Source organism: Meriones unguiculatus, chromosome 7 (genome assembly GCF_030254825.1).
Source record: "Meriones unguiculatus strain TT.TT164.6M chromosome 7, Bangor_MerUng_6.1, whole genome shotgun sequence".
Taxonomy (NCBI): domain Eukaryota; kingdom Metazoa; phylum Chordata; class Mammalia; order Rodentia; family Muridae; genus Meriones; species Meriones unguiculatus.
Window position 1 is genome coordinate 61,630,967 of NC_083355.1, and position 9,855 is coordinate 61,640,821.

The window sequence follows — 9,855 nt, forward strand, 5'->3', positions numbered from 1 at the left end:
TTTTGCACATCTCCTTTCCTTTTTCCTTTGTGTGTGTGGGGGGAGGGTTTTTTGTTTTTTTTTTTTTTTTGTGCATGTGTGGCTGTGTACCACATGCATGCAGTACCCTGGAGGCCAGAAGAGGGTGTTGGATCCCCTAAAAGTGGAGTTATGGATAGTTGGGAACCGCCATCCGGGTGCTGAGAATCGACCCTGGTCCCCCGCAAGCAAGAACAAGTGCTCAGAACCACTACTCCGTGAATGAACAAAGAAACCGGAAGGAAAGGACATGTCTGCTCCTAGATATGGTGGAGAAGGTTTATTGCAGATGTGTGCGAGGGCGTAGACAGGGGCAGGGACACCTGGGGAGTCCAGAGTGGACACGCCCGGAGCCATGTGAGGAGAAGGGGGAGGGGAAGAAGTGGAAAGAGAGGAACCAGGTGCGGCAGCCAGGAGGCCCAAAGGCACTAAAATGGATCTTATAGGGAAGGGCATCCCAGCCCCCAGGGCTGCAGAGTTCAGAGTTCAGGGTCTGCCAGCCATGAACCAAAGGATGTTGGGAGAAGCTGGCAGCCAGGTCCCCTCTGGTACGTGAAGTTGGCACCTCAGCCATTTCTGCCAGGTTTGAAACAGGTACTATGAATATACGCATGTGCCTTTCTGGACTAATGAAAATGGGTATTTGGACCCTTCGGCCAGAGCTTAAAACCGGCAGTCAGCACCTCTCGCTTTAACAAATACCCACGAGAGTCAGCTCATAAAGAGGAAGGTTTATTTTTTGCTTATAGTTCTCCACGGTCAGTTGGCAGCAGATCACAGCGAGGATCTTCCAGCTGCTCGCCTAATGGCGGGAAAGTAAAAGAAAGCAAAAGAAAAGGAGACCTAGGTTTCAGAATTCCTCTCAAGCACTTCCCTTCAGGGGTAAAACTCCCCCCTCTTAGAGTCTCTCACTACCGCAAAGTTGGAGACCAAGCCTCCATCACACAGCCTTTGGTGGCCACTCAAGAGTCCAACTACAGGGGCCAGCAAAGTCTTCTGAGGCCAGGGTAGGATGAAAGAATTATTTAATCAAGAGTCTAACCCAGACGAACGGAGAGAGGGGCTCTAGCGTTTGCATTTCTTTTGGAGATTCTACCTTCCCAGCTGACTTCCGCTGATCTTAACAACGGTGCTTAGAAAGAAATCGACTCCTACCTTGCTATTGAACAGTAATCTTTAACAGGAGCTCAACTTCTCAAAATAAGGCGACGTGGCCGCCTAGGAAAGGAACCGGGGGAATGGGGCCTCCGTGAGCAGAGACTGCGCTGTAATTGGCAGCTGGTACAGTATCCTGAAAACCGTTCTTCCCCTATTTCTGAGGCGGCTGGGGATTTCGCTTGCCCTCCCCCGATTCAGTTTGTTGGTTGGGGCATTGTTCTAAGAAACGCCAAGCCGCTTGGCATCAACAGAAACGTGGAAGCCTAGGAGCCCCTCTGAGTTGATTGCCCCACCCCTGCAACCTGCCTTTGGAGGGGAGTGAGCCACCTCCTCCGTAAGGCCAGACAATCCTTAGCAGAAGGGCTCAGGTTGTCTGGACGCTGCTCCTGAGCAGGTTTGCTCCTGAGCAGGTTTGCTCAGGAGATGGCGCCACAACCCAGCTCCTCTGCTAACCGTCCGCAGCTCAAACCCCCTGCGGGACCCGGCCCGGAACCCCAGCCACGCAGTTTCGCCCTCGCCGCGGAGCCGGACGCGCGCGGAGCTTCTCAGAACCTGGCGAGTGCGGGTCCCTCGCGGGTGGGTGCTCCTGCACCCGCGCGTCCTCGCCTGGAGCCAGCAGCCGCGGGCGACCCAGGCGCCATCTGTTGGGCTGCCGCTCCGCACGGAGCCGCGACCCCTGTGTTCGCTGGGCACCGGGCTGCTGACCTGGGGTGGGATTGCGAGCCAGTGCCCACGGCCTGTCCCCCGGCGACCACCGAACTTGAGGACTGTGAGGGTGAGGGTTAAGATCCGGGAGGTGTGTGGGGGTCCCGCCCACTCACACCGGGCCCGGGGCCTCCGGCAGTGAGAGGTTCTGGTCTTCGGACGCTGCGGCGGGGTCTCAGGGACCTGGGCCCGTGGCCCGGGGGTCAGAGGGCTCACAGAAGCGGCTGTACAGTGCGCGCCGAGTCAGCGGGCGGGACTTTGGAAGGAGCAGATTTAGAGCGCAAAGCAGCTGCAGCAGTCCGGGAGGGGGCGGTGTTCGTCAGGCCCTTCCCGAGAGCGGCTGCAAAGTTGGAGTGGGGGGGGGGAGAATCTGAAGCAGGGGTCCTTTCCTACAGGAGGGAGGCTGGCCTGCTGCAAAGAGCGTCCTCCAGCTCCCTCTCCCCGCTCCTTTGGCTACTCTGAACACACACACACACACACACAGAGAGAGAGAGAGGGGGGGGGGGGCTGTAACACTTGGCTGAAGGAGAGTAGGAGGTGACTGAAGGATGCTAAAAGTTCGTTCCCTTTATTCATTCTTCTCAGATTTGCTCGGAGATTTGACTACAGATAAAGAAGTACCAGCGGATTCTCACTGGAGTCTGAGCTTGCTCTGTGGAGTCCCTACAGTCCTTGATTGGACCCTGGAAAGTCTTTCCTAGAATGTTTTAGAAAGCGACGGTGACAGGACAGAGTCCAAGTCAACATTTAACCGCTCCTAACCAACTAACGTCCCCCTCTCCCCTTCCCACCTCCTTCAGGTAAATCCAAGTAAGAAAGCAATGAGGAGACTCCAATTTTTTAAAGATTCTCTGATGTCTTGAAGAGCCCCAAATATTGTAGTTTGTCTTTGTGACCATTATCATACTTAAGCACACAATGATTTAATGACAGCCTTTACGTACATGACACACCATTCAAACGCATGCTTCTGTAATAAGCTGCCAACTTCCCCTCAAGACTGTCATTTATTTTGTTAATATGATCTCACTTTAAAAGCGACCTTGATGACACATACCTGTAATCCCAGTGCTGGGGAGGCAGTGGTGAGGGTGGGGTGGAGATCCAGGAACTGTAACAGCCCCTTATTACATATTTTTAAAAATCTGCTTGTATACAGCAATTTAACCATGAGTAGCTAATTTCCATTAAGCTCCTGCATTGCCTGCCTCACCTGATAAAGACAGCAGACCTGGAGACTTTTCAACCTTCAAGAAGAAGAAGAAGAAGAAGAAGAAGAAGAAGAAGAAGAAGAAGAAGAAGAAGAAGAAGAAGAAGAAGAAGAAGAGAAAGAGGGGAGGTCTTTATGGCTGGGGTGAAAAGGAGCTGGTGAGCTAAGCCAGTGGGGCAGCCTGCCTTTACTACGTGCAAAAGCATTCAGACACATGGCGACCCTTTTGCAATAAAACTTTATTGATGATCGTTTGAAAGTTATAGCAACTCCAAGGTTATAAAACTTGCCATAAAATACCAAGCAGTCATTAGTTTACCTGACCTCATTTCAATATAAACTTCCACAAAACATTTTATTTTGTTCCTTCCTATAAGTGGAGAAGGGAACTCAAGGAGCCTAAACACAGCAGCCTTTGATTGGGGACCCAAGATCTGCTATTTGACATCCTGACCTCCATGTCTACAAATAAACAATGAGATTTGCATTCTATTCTTCCCTGTAAATATGACTATGGGGATGCTAACAACACCTATGTTTTAGGTACAACCATCCATTTGCAGAACATGACCCAGCTTCAAATTTGGATGAGTGTTGTTTCTCTTCGGAAGATCTGTGGATCTTCTTTAAGAGCTGTTAAAGGCCGTCTGTGTTGTAAGTCTAGAGGGCAAATGGCCACATGTTGTCTGTCATGTGACTTGCAGGGTGAATTGTTTAACAATCCAGTTGAGGCGAAGAGGAATTGAGAGATAAATGAAGAGTTAGCAATACCCCCACGCTCAGTCATAAGTTTGGAGGAAGACGACTGCCTAGATCTAGAGAGCAAGAAGCCTGCAGGAGAAAGCTAAAGCAGGCTCTGTCAGAAAATCATCATGGTTCAGTCAACTGCACTGCAGACTTACGGCACAGATCAGAGAGCCAGGAAACACCAGTGCGCACAGAGAAGTCTCTCCTGCTCCACTTTGGTTCACTAATGCTCATGTTCTGCTAATGCTCTGTGTGAGTCAGGGCAGTTTACCTGCTTTTACAGCAAAGGGATCTGTGAGCAAGCACAGATGGTGAGGGTGGCCTTGTATTAAGTGTGTGCTCCCTTCTCTCCAACATGTGAAGGTCTGGATACACTTTTCATGGGTTATTTAAGATATAAGCTTCAAGATAGATCCAAGCATATATGAATTTATGGTGGCTTAGGAATCGAATTGAAAAAAAAAAAACCTGAACTACTTTATGATCTCACTGGAACTCATCTTGATAATGTTATGCTTAGTTTCCTGGTGTGCCTTAAAATATTTTGGGGATTTCATGGAATTTTAACCAGAAAAGAACAACTTAAGAAGTCAAAATCTTATGCAAAATTCTAAGTTCTTCCAGAGAATGGTGTGTGTGTTTGTGTGTGTGTGTGAGTGTGTGTGTTTAACAAGGAAAGGAACAGAAGGAAGTAAAAGAGTGAGATATAGAAGATAGAAGAAAGCCTTAGAAAGAGCAAACTTTCCTGGGGTTCCCGCCACACACATAGTTGGTAGGTACTTTTGAATTGTCATTTGATAACCCATGTGCATAGGGCCAAGTGTTGCCTTCCATCAAGAAAACGGTACTGTTCTTCAGGTTAGCATTAACTTCCTGGGGGGAAGGGAGGACACCTATGAACCAACAGCCTCTGGACTGAATATTGTATTTTTGTCAGGCTTAGAAACAAATCAAAGACTGGAGGTGTAGCTCAGTGGTGTGAGGCCCTAGGTTTGATCTCTAGCACTGGAAAAAAAAAGTACAGGGCTTTTAAAATTCAGTCTTTTGAGCTTGGGGCATTTAGGGAAAGCCTTCACAATAGGACACCCTCAGGAATAAGCTGACAAATTGCTTTTATTACTGAGGTGGTTACGTTTATTTATTGAGGCCCATATGAATGTATGAACTTGTTGGCAATAATATATCATTTGCTAGTAGCAGAAAATTTAGTTTACGGTTTTTATATATCTTTCTGTTGTTAATGCAAGCATCCATTTTACTTTTTCTAGGTTCTTGGAGGGAATGATGTAAGGGAGAAAGGGTCTTTAAAAATGTTACAGGGCTGGAGAGCTGGCTCAGAGGTTAAGAGCACTGGCTGCTCTTCCAGAGGTTCTGAATCAATTCAGCAGCCACATGGTGGCTCACAACCATCTATAATAAGATCTGGTGCCCTCTTTTGGCCTGCAGGTGTACGTGCAGGACAGAAGGCTATACATAATAAAATTTTAAAAAATCTTTTAAAACTGTTACCGAAAATATATCTCTCTTCCAGTCTCAGCATCTTTCTCAGAATAGTCCTTATTTAAGAAAGGCTATTCAGGCTCTCCACACTAATGCTTTACCGTGGCCATATTACTAGATTACCAGTAACTTGTAGAGAATTTTATGTAAGGGTTTTACTTTCAGTGTTTGCCTCTTCAGAAAGTAGACACTTGGACTCACTTTTCCCTTTTCCAAGATTCTAGGGAAGATATGGGTAGTACCTAAATGGATTCCTAAAACACCTCTCAGGTTTAAAAAGACTGTAAAGTACAGCAATGTATACACTGTATTTGCTTATATTCTGTTCTGCTCAAAAACTTGAAAAAATGTTTTATGAGATAGTGTTTCGTCAAGCATTTTTATTTGCTTTCCTGGATGATTGGTTAATTAAAGTTTAAATAAATGATGAGAAGTCTGTCTTCAGGATCCTTTAAAATGCATTTGTTTGTAATTTTTTTGACGGGTGGGTGATAGAGTTATGCAATTTCAAATTATATCTTGGGTTGTGGTGACATGTGCAGACTCTATAACTTTGCTCTCATCATTTTATTGACACAAGAAACTTCCCCAAAAGATGAGGGGAAATGCAGCTTTTATGTAGTGTCATCCATGTGTGTTATTCATTCCTTCTACAAAATTCAATGTATTTTCTTTTTTACCCTAGGGGTACATTTTCTAAATGAGACTAATTTGCGCTAATAGAAATAATGGTGTCTCCTATGTACCTAATACCTTTATCCTCCAAACATCCATGTGCCTTAGCAGTTCCATGATGAAACACACTGATCATATGCATGTTGTGGCCAGGAGCCATGGCTCGTCTTTCCAGAAGCTACAAGGTTAACCCTGTGTTTTCTGTCCTTTCTTCTTTCTTCTTTCCTCTTGCGGAAAAAAATGCCAAATCTTATGATAGTTTTGTTTCACAGCTTAATATTACAAACAAGTCTGATTCCAAATGACAGCTTCTTAGCTGTCCTTGAATTAGAAGAAGAGACCAGGCGAGATTGATTTTGGAGGTCATAATCTTTAAATAACTTGGCTATATTGGAATTTCCAGCACTTAAACGAATAGCATGTCTTTCTTTTGGGCAAAACTAGGAATGGCAGAATGTTTTTGTTGTTCTAACACAAAAACCGAGAAAGCGAAAAACAAAGAAACTGTACCTAACTATCTCAGTTCCTACTTGAGAACTACATTTTCTGTGTCAGTGTTGGAGAAGTGTGTAGAACCGATTTTGAACAACAAAACTCTTCGGTTTAATATATGAGAAATCTGGGAAGTCTGTATGTAGCTGCAGCATGTTTTATCTTTTTTCATATTTACTTTGTGTGTGTGTGTGAATTATAAGCTAATTTACTGTCTTTAGCTTTAAACCTGTTTGCCCATACCTACAATGGGATGCTTTCATCCAGCATGCAACTCTAAAATCTGCTGGCTTGAAGCATTTACACTGCAAAAAGGAATCTGCCTAGGCGAGTAGGCTGGGGTGCTTTCCTTTTAAACATAGCAGTGGCAGCAGTGGCAGTCCTGTTGCTGGAGTGGCCTGGCTGTGAAGACTTGTAAAGCTTTCATGCCTTACACAATAGGGAAGCCAGGGTGATTTAAGTCAGCTAACAGAATCTTGATTTTTCTATTTCCTGACTTTCAGGGATTTACATTTTTTAGCTTTAAACTGGCAGTGTGGACGATTTTTTTTTTAACATCCAGTAATGGGACCATTATTTCTACCCCTAGTGAAAGGATGTCTCTAAGAACAGAACCATGTGTTGGGGCAGAAGGCAATCCCAAAGGAACTGGATTGGAATCACTCTGGCAATAAAAATTGCTAAGGGAATTTGTGTTGTCAGTTCGCCAGAACATCAGATTCACACCTTCAGTCCTGAGAGAGGTGCTATGGGGCTTTTAAAAAAAGTCCTCTGTAGCTAAGACCTTGGCTTTCTAGCCCACTAAATAGTGGCTTGCCATTTAGCCATTGCTGTGGGCTGCTGTCTTGACCCTGCAAGAAACAGAACCAGCCTTCTTTCCACAGACGTCTAGATCTACCCTGAGTCTGGCCAGACTGGCAGTATTGGTACAGCTGTACTATGTGGGGACACCAGATCATCATTTTGGGTGCAAATCTTCAGTCATCACAACCCAGTCCCACCTCAACCATTAAACTCCCAGGCGAATACACAGCAGCAACAGAAACCAATAGCTGCATGCCAATAGCGGAAACCTCCTGGAAGACAGACTTAAATAAGAGTCAGGACAAAAGGCAAAGAGCTATAAGAATTGTTAGTTGTTTAACCCCCGTCCCCTTATTTTCCTAAATTCTCCTTCAAGAAATCTCTCACTTTTTGTGTTCTGTGCCCATCCTTCTCACTTATGAGGTTTTTAAAAATTAAGTGTTTTATCAAAGTGCTACATGGCTAGGGTGTGCTCTTAAACATCTGTGTATCTGTTTTAAAACATGCAGGTATCTTTATCAGATGTGTAAGTTGTTTCATTACATAAGTGCTGTTATTTAAAAACTGATTTTTGTGTCTGTGCAAAGAGCAAAAGTCAACATTACTGTTTGGTTTTCAACTACAATAGAATTTCGACAAACCGGGCTCTTGGTCAAGTGCTTCTTGCCCAGCATGTATGAGGCCCTGAGTTCAACCCTCTGCATTGCAGGAAAACATAAAGAAGTTGTGAGGTAATTTGTGCCAACACCACAACACTTTGTTGATAAAATGTGAACCTTGCAATGTTGGCAATCTCGTCCAACCCCGACCCTTAAAACCAACTGTATGTACCTGGTGTCGAAATTCGTTTACTCTGCAATTATACTACACTGTATGGTTTACATCTTAGTTTATTAAAAGAAGAGTTAGATATGGGGAGGATGTTTTGTGTGTCATCATTAAGCTTTGGTGTTTTATTGAAACACCTCAGCGATTTCTCTTTCGGTAGAAGAGGGATGGTTTACCGTCTCCCACTTGCTGAGACTTGCAGCCTGTCTCAGCTGCCACAGTCTGCTGGAGGGCAAGGGGGAGGTCAGCTCCTTAGCAGGGACCACTCCGGTAGAATTTTCAGACGTCCTGGAAGCAAGAAAGAAAGGTTTTCTGCGGTCTCCTGGAAGTTGGAAAGGATTTCTTGGGACAGACGATCGGTTATAGAAGGCCCTCCCTGTGCCTGCCCAGTGAGGGTCAAGGTCAGGCACAAGGAGGACCAGCAGCTTGCTGGCACCTGGCACCCGAAATGCTGCTTCCGGCCTGCAGAGGGGCAGTGACCCACGCCAAAATTTGGGCTGAGACACCCTAGTCTGGAAGGGAACTTAAATTGAAAATACCTGTTCTAAATTTCCCGACATTTCCGCAGTTCGGCCAACTGGGAAGTGACTTCGCTAATCCTCGCTTAGGGGCGAGGACGCAGCGAATCCCCCGTGGTCCCGTGGGCCGCAGCTGAAGCAAATCTCCCAGCCCAGGAAAGATCCCTGCCCGCAGGACCCAGATCAGGCTTTCCATTCTCTGGGCTGCCACCTCCCCCAGGGCTCACTAAAGTTGTTTCGTCTTTACGGTTTAAACACGGAATGGTTCTTTTCTCCGCTGTACTCAGGGCATTGTAAGGAGGGAAGGGCTTGACCGGATTCCTGAAACATCCCCGGGAAAGGAAAGCTGCTGGGGCAGGGACTCTGCAGAGAGCGAGGCTCACTCTGCCAGGTGCACGCTCCGGTCCCTTGGGCTCACCGGCTGTGTTACTCTTAACCAGTTCTAATTTTATTGTTTTTAGGCACCTCCTGGTTCTGCTCCCACTATAGCGATCTTTAAAAGAAACACACACGGGGATGACAGTACAATCCCCTGAAAATCAAATGTGGATGTTTTCTGTGTTTGAGTTGACAATCTGAGAGTAAACCAAGAACCGTGCCACGTGGACCTGTCCTGGAAGTCCCAAAACAAACTGAGCCGAAGAGCAAATTTTCTTCGGTCCTGCCTTCACCCCGTCTTTGCTGCGGAGCTGGGCACTGCTGGAGGATGCGGGATTCCTTGGAGGTGCTGCCTGCCTTCCTGCCCTGGCTTACAGCGTCCTGGGATGTGTTAGAGCCAACAGCTGGAGCCCGCGCTCTGCTCAGTCAGGGCTCTCCTGTCCCCAACCTTGACCTATTCGGCTGGCTTCTGTCCATAGTGGGAGTCCCAGGAAGCAGGGACAGCCTCTTTGACAGGCTCTGGGTTTGTCTGGGGGGGGGGGTCTCTTATCTAGGATGTGGAGGAGGGGAGGGAGTGTCCGCTTTCCTTGTAGACACCTGCAGTGTGGCGTCTTCTCTGGGATCTTCTTCAGCACCACGCTCTTCCCGCAGAGCGAGCAAGGACAGTAGGGGCCTGGCGGGCTTCTGACGCACTTAAAAGTCTTAGCTGTTCACATGGAATCTACATCTGTGTTTTACCTGTTGTAAAGTGGAGGCAAGAGCCTTGTCGCTTTGGAAGGCCATTGTGTTTGACTTTGTGAATCTCACCAAACAGTGGGATGA